Source organism: Centroberyx gerrardi, chromosome 7 (genome assembly GCF_048128805.1).
Source record: "Centroberyx gerrardi isolate f3 chromosome 7, fCenGer3.hap1.cur.20231027, whole genome shotgun sequence".
Lineage (NCBI taxonomy): Eukaryota > Metazoa > Chordata > Actinopteri > Beryciformes > Berycidae > Centroberyx > Centroberyx gerrardi.
In genome coordinates this window covers 31,378,452-31,385,951 of record NC_136003.1, presented here as the reverse complement: position 1 = coordinate 31,385,951, position 7,500 = coordinate 31,378,452, and the positions used below count along the sequence as shown (strand labels likewise).

Below are 7,500 nucleotides of genomic sequence, written 5' to 3'. Positions count from 1 at the left end.
GCTATATATTTAACTATTATTTGTGCAATGGATCCAGGGTATTTCTAGAGTATTTCTGACGGCTAGTGCACGTCCCCATAGACATTATACAGACATGGAAGGGGCCTTTATAAGCATTAGCTATGCTTGCACGGATGCCTTTAGACATGACATACTGTAGAAGCAGAAGACTAGCTTAGTTAGCCACATATCAGTCATGATTCCTGTCAATATTAGGTCCATGGGTATAAACTGAGTCAACAGTCTTTGCAATTCAAAACCACGAGGCTGCCTCATTAACAATCAAACCACTTTTGAAATTAGCATGTCCTTACAAATCCTCTGATACTTGGAAATGTTGTTGTGGTATTCATACAGTACTGGATTCAGGTTTCACAGGACAACCAAATCTCTGTGTTAATATAATATAATATAATATAATATAATATAATATAATATAATATAATATAATATATAGTAATATATGTAAGTCCTTTGGTAATGTAGTGTAGACCACACACATCTTGTACCACAGACCAACACATACCATTATTTTATACTGCTACTAATAATAATCATCATCATCATAATAATAATGATGATAAAAACAACTGTAATCCTTTTTACTTGGGTAGTGCATGTATAAAGTCTAATTCTATTCATCCAGCACTCAATTATTTCCTGTGTAACCTCGGCTCTGCCATCTGCCATCTGTAAATACCATCACACCGTGCTCAACTGATGTCCTCAGTACAAATTTACATAAACAAGAAGAAAACCTGAGCTCTAATTTTATGTAATATATTTTCAGTATACGTTCTGATACCTTTTAATAGCTTAGCTCTCATACTGAAAAGACGGGACGTTCCAACAGGTGTTTTAACAACAAGCCCTTCTCTGTATTAGCTGTAAGCCACGCTGAGCCCCCCCCCCCCCCCCCACATCTTCCTCCTCTCCTCGCTCTAATGTGTTCGTCACCCTGGATAAGAGAATCAGCTGAGTGACAAAAACGGATTGTAAACGTGCGGTTTAGCTTGCAAGGTTAAGTTAAAAGTTAAGTCATCGCTTTGAGCACCGAGCTCGGACAAAGACGGGTGTCTGGCTTCTGGATCTATTGCAGTGCTAAAATATTTAAGCGGGACTGATTGATTATGGGTTTAGTAGGAGAGAGTGCTGGTGCCAACGCCACAATCCTGAAACAATCAACATCACCAACGCTTTGACAATGTCCTTATGGGGACAGACAGACAGACAGACAGACAGACAGACAGACAGAGAAGCAGACAGACAGAGAAGCAGACAGACAGATAGGAAGACAGACAGACAGACAGACAGACAGACAGGCAGACAGACAGACAGACAGAGAAGCAGACAGACAGACAGACAGACAGACAGATAGGAAGACAGACAGACAGACAGACAGACAGACAGACAGGCAGACAGACAGACAGACAGACAGATAGGAAGACAGACAGACAGGCAGACAGACAGACAGACAGACAGACAGACAGACAGGCAGACAGACAGACAGGCAGACAGACAGACAGACAGACAGACAGACAGGCAGACAGACAGACAGGCAGACAGACAGACAGACAGACAGACAGACAGACAGGCAGACAGACAGACAGGCAGACAGACAGACAGACAGACAGACAGACAGCTAAATAGATGGACAAACAGACAGACAGATAATGTGATACGATGCACATTTTGTATATTCTGAATTCAAATATATTTTTCTTCATATGCTCATTTTCTTGTCATATATTTTAAATATTTTTAATGTTCATATTTTCTGTATATTTTCTTTGTCTAAGAAAAGAACCTATGATTTGCTGCTGTCATGACACAATGTCTTCACTGGGATTACTAAAGTTAAATCGAATCAAATCAAATCTAATCCAATCTAAATTAAGATAAATTTAAGCAAAGCGAAGCAAACCAAACCAAACCTAACCTAACCTAGTCTAGAATAGTAGTCTAGTCTGAATCTAAACTAATCTAAACTAAGCAAAATTAAGATAAAATAAGATAAAATAAGGTAAACTAAGAGTCGAGTCGAATCTAATGTAATCTAATGTAATCTAATCTAATGTAATGTAATGTAATCTCAGACAGACTGTGTGTATTTACCTCAGCATGCGGACCAGGGCTGGTATCCCTCCAGACTTGAATATGGCCAGCAGTCCTTCTCTCTGGTGGGACAGGCTGTGCAGCACGCTGGCCGCGCACCGGGCCGTCTCCATGTCAACCGCCGTCGTCATGGCGCGCACCACCGCGCCCACCATGGCCGGAGACTGAACCAGCACCCGGCGACTCGCCTCCTTCCGGGTCAGCTGGTTGACTATCATGGCCGCCTTGTTCACCACAACCTAGACATTGGAAGAGACAGAAAATATCTATCTATGAAAAAATGCAAATAAAAAAAGGTATAGATACATAAACAAATAGATAGATAGATGTTTTCTCACTTTTCACTGCATATTCTAATAAAGCATGTTTTTGTGTCAGCCTTTGGTCTCATAAAATTTCTTGAAATGAGCACGATGTCTTAAAATCCAAACAACATCCTCTGTGCACGAAAAGTGAAAGAAATATGTTTCTCCAGCAGGAAAGGGTTAGGTGGAGGAGACACGACTAACTGGAAAGTAAGGTTGTGGTGTGATTGAATTTCTATTTGGAAAAATTAAAAATTTTAACACAGCGACAACGCAGTGCCCCCTTGAGAAGAACGGTGCTGTTGGCAGCGGAGTGACAGATATGTTGGAAAAATCAAACTTTTTGCGTTTTCTCCAGTCCATCTTGACTCTGATAACTTAACCAAAAGTTGTATTCTTGACTACATTCATGAGCTATTTCCATTTTTTTCTTTTAATACAATAAAATAATGACCATTTTGGTGAAAAGCTGCCATGAGACTGTTCCCTGCTGCAGGATCAGCTGCTTCATTCTGTCGTAGTTCTCCATCAGCACAAAGTCTTTTCTGGATATTTCTATGGCCTAAAAATAACAGAAATGTGCAAATCATCTAAAAGCTTACGCTGCGTAGTGAGAGAGGTGAAACTCCATTTGTTGTTTTGTTTAGTGACAGAAGACAGACTACTTTGCATTCAGTGGAAAATCGTGTTAGCCACTTAGCCGCTAGTCAACACAGGAAGCATGCCTGTATTAAGACTTCATGGTGTAGAGTAGAAATACTTTCTTACTGTACTCAAGTATTATTTCTGAGTATCTGTACTTTACTTGATTGTTTTTTTATACATACTTTTTGCTTACTACTACTCCACTACATTTTCAGTTTATAAATTATGTTTAATGTGAAATTATGTTATTAGAAATCATAACTTAATACAGTGCAGAACTATTGTTTTATCTTTTGTTGACCTTAATGAAATATCATTACTAATCTCAACAGGTATATTATTCGTCTAAATCATAAGAAAGTTTATACTTTTACTTTTGGTACCGGCTGGTTTGATGCATTTGGGACAGAGGGACCGCGGTAAGTCGTTTATTTCGATGCATATGCATGAGCTCTGTCCACCTGACAGCCGTCTGTTCTGTCGGCAGAGAGACACACAGAGTATCGTGGTTTCAGCGCGTCGGCCGACGCTTCCCGGAGTTTCCCGGGGGCACGGTGCCGGCTGCCGATAGCTGGGCGTCGATTTGTTCCCGGTGATCCGGCCGAGATTTCGGCGGGGGTCCCGACGCCGATGTGTCACCGGGGACCGATGGGTACCAAGGTGATCGGGGCTTGGATCGGGAGGATCAATGCGGCCCGTGGGCGCGGAAGAGAGGACAAAACAGCGAGACACATTGTGGGACAAGAAGTTAACGTGAGTGATTTTTTGGTCACTGTTGTCCCAAACTTATGTAGGCCTGTATTATTGTATTATACTGTATTACTGTATTATTGCAATTCAGTTTATTTTATTTTTTTAATTATGGGAGTCTTGGTGCCCCTGGGCACTCGCCCAGTTGCCCATATGGTTAATCCGGCCGTGACAGGAAGGCTTTGGCCTACATTTGCGGCTCCCGAAGCGTTAAACTCAGCGTGGCGGATCGTGGCGGATCGTGGCGGATCGTGGCGGATCGTACCGGGTCGTCGTCCGCCAGCAGCTTGGTGAGCTCCGGCACCGCCCTGGTGGCCAGCTCCGCGTCGTCCTGGTAGTTTATCAGGTGGACTATGGCCGTCTTCAGCAGCTGGGAGGGCTCAGCCAATCGCTGCACGTTGCTCTGCTGCGAGGGATCCGATTGGACGGGCATGGCCGCCTCCCCCTCCACCAGGGTCTCCGGGAACATGGCGGCCCGGACGCGCTGAGCCCGGGTTAGAGAGTACTGAGCGTCTAGGTCTGCAGGAGGGAGAGAGAGAGAGGGGGTTAGAGAATGAGAGACTGTGTGTGTGTGCGTGTGTGTGTGTGTGTGTGTGTGTGTGTGTGTGTGTGTGTGTCTGTGTGCATGTGTGTGTGTGTATAACAATGCCTGTGTTTGAACACTGAGGGGGTGAGAGAGAGGTCTGGAATACAAAGCAAAAGAGAATGACAATGTGTACTGTATTTTTGGATGTATTTTGTGGTGTGTGTGTGTCTCTGTCTGTGAGTCTGTGTGTGTGAGTGTGAGGGAAGGGGGGGTGTTGTTTACATACACACATACACACACACACACACACACACACACACACACACACACAGAAAGCTTCTGGGTCTTTGAACATAGCATCCAAAAATATGTTTAAGAGGGGTCAAGATGGGTACATGCAGCGTGTGTGTGTTTGTTTTAGTGTGTGTGTGTGTGTGTGTGTGTGTGTGCGCGCGTATGTGTGTGAGCAAGATAGTCAGAGAGAGAGAAAGAAATGACTGTACATTGTAAGACAGGATTCAGCGAGTTGGTTAATTCCAGCGTGAAACTTTAGGTTGCTAGACTTTCTTTGATTTTATGAGCAACTATTTATTTAACAAATCCAGCAAACATGATGACTGAAGTAATATTTGAATGTATTGTGTCAATTTGAATGAATTCCACCTATTTAATACTGCCTGCATTTTGATATTTTAGAATCTTCTACTTATATATGGCATGAATTTCACATTTTAGTATATTTTCATATAGGCATTCTGCATTCATTTCTACTTTAACTCAATACGTTTTACTGCTGTTATTTTGCAAACACTTCCCATTCATACATTCTACTTAAAAATGTATTGCAACTGGTTGCACATGTTTATACAACCCACATTTGACTGTATTCTTGTTTATATCCTAATTTTATTCTATTTCCCCCTGCTGCATATTACCATTTGTTGCAGCAACCCTAATCATCAAATCATTAAAGTTTCATCAACTCATTTTTTGTTCCATTTTTGAACAGTTAGCGAGTCTATAAAGTTTGTTAGAGAGAGTTCATTACACTTGCAGATGTACTGAAACTATTTGACCTATTTTTGGTCTCCAAGCAAGCAAGACACTGTCCCCTGTGTTAATGATGCATCTCTCCACTGTCTTGAATGCTGTTTGTTATCCTCCAGTATGTGATTACTTGAAAATAGGAGAGGCTTTCTCCACGCTCTTCAAAGTGCATCGGTGCTGCAAAACGTGCAAATCTGAGCCATCAATAGACTATAGACTTTGACTTGGGCGTTGTGGACAGCCTCTGCTTTCTCTCTGTTGTCCCCGAGATGACATCAGGACTGTGTGTGTGTGTGTGTGTGTGGTTTTGGGGGTGGGGGTGGGGGGTAAATTCAGTCACTGTTGAAAGGATTTTCAAAATGACACTGACTGGCCCAAGGGGGAGACGCTCATTGGTTCGTTCATCTGTCCGTCCGTCACACGCAATATCACTGACACTGCTGATGGGATTTTGATGAAACTCGGGGGAAATGATGCTTCTCTACTGTGTTATGGCATTTTCAAAATTACACTGACTGGCCCAAGAGGGAGTGCTACAGTTACAGGTCAAAACAAGGTGACATGCTCGTCACTGATTGGCCCAGAGAGCGTGTCTGCATCATTCATGGGGACGACGAGTCGAATGAGAAACAATGAAAGAAATGAAGAAATCTTGTAAATGTCCATGTTGTACTTCAAGCACCATCTCATCTCCAGAGGAAAAGATTACTTTGAACACATTGGCCTTCATTTAAAATCTTTTTTCAAACTTGTCATTTCAAAACAAATATTCATGGGACATTTGCTTCTCAAAGAAGCCAGAAACACACTCCTCATTCACATGATGACCTCAAGGCTGAGCTTTTTAAACGGTATTTGAACACTTCCAATGCAGAACATTATCCAGTTAATGAGGAAGTTAAAAAGAGTACTTAAGTTTTACTAGATGAAGAAGTGGGTTTATTGCCAAACTTAACTGAGAAGAATATCGCCCACCTGCTGTTGAAACCGGAAAGCATTTTTAATATATCTAGGTGTACGGAGGAGGAGGTGAAGGAGCTGGATGTTATTTCTCGTTCAGCCTCAGGTGCTGTCATTAAAGACACTTTGCAGTCGTGCTTGAGGAGGCATAATTGCCTGATAGATGATTTAATAATCTCCGAGTTGATGACAGACCGGTGAATCCAACCTCATTAGCTTAGCCTCAGGGAGCGATGCTCCTCTTGCCACCTCCGACAAGAAAGGGGAGTTTTTACGGGGCATTTCTCTGTAGTAGAACCCACTGCAGTAAGTACCTGATCTGGACACACTGCTGCAGGCTTTGAGTAAGACGGAGATCCAGGATTTGCTCATAAAAGATGGGAGAGAAGCAACAAAGCAATTCTGAAACTCAAAACAACTCATTTTATGATGGAGTTAATGAGTTAATGATGTCTGGAGGTGATCTAGCTATTGCTCTTACTTCACATGTGGACGATCTTGAGGTGCGTCATCCTCTACGAACATCGAGGAAAAAGCACAAACTCACTTGTGTTTTGGGTTTCTAGCCAATGTGCCCCTGCTGCTCCAGTCCTCGTTGAGCTCCCTTTTGTTTTTTAGCCATTCTTCAAGTCTGGCAGTGTAACAAAGCTTTGGGGTATAGTACAGTGTTAGAGCCACTGCTAAAAGATACTGTGAGCGTAGAAGAGAAAGGACTTGATGTTGCTGCAGCAGGCGGACGAGTCAAGGGGCGCCGTGTTCCAGACAATCCTGGGGACCCGATGTTTTTCTCGAGTTCACAAGTCTGTACTTTCTGTCTCGGAGAGCAGTCGGTTCTATAAAGGGAGGAGGAACAGGGGCATTTCCACCGAGAACGAAACAACAGTGTAAGTGCGAGTCCAGGCAGTACAGGAGAGGAGACGTTTGACTCCTAGCTATGCGGCGAAGAGGCAGAGTGTACTCTCAGTGAAACCCTGAACATTTTGATGTTTTATCTGGCTAACCACCTGATGCGTTACACCGTAATTTAGTTCCATTAGAAACGGTGCTGTGACTAAATGAGGAAACATTTCACGTTTGAAGAACTGAACAAATTGATCAGAGTTCCCAAACAAGTGCAGAGATAAAGCGGAATGCGCCGCAGTTGGGGTTTTT

The 7,500-nt window shown here is 42.8% G+C and overlaps 1 pseudogene across 1 annotated transcript in view; it reads right to left on the bottom strand.

The window, feature by feature from the left end:
* LOC139917403 (junction plakoglobin a-like) overlaps positions 1–7,500 on the bottom strand; it is a 110,308-nt pseudogene that overhangs the window by 36,326 nt on the left and 66,482 nt on the right. The window contains exons 4-5 of the transcript XR_013504980.1: positions 4,081–4,334; positions 2,116–2,354 (exon numbers count right to left, since the gene is read on the bottom strand). The product of XR_013504980.1 is annotated as a junction plakoglobin a-like (transcript). The remainder of the gene's footprint in view (positions 1–2,115; positions 2,355–4,080; positions 4,335–7,500) is intronic.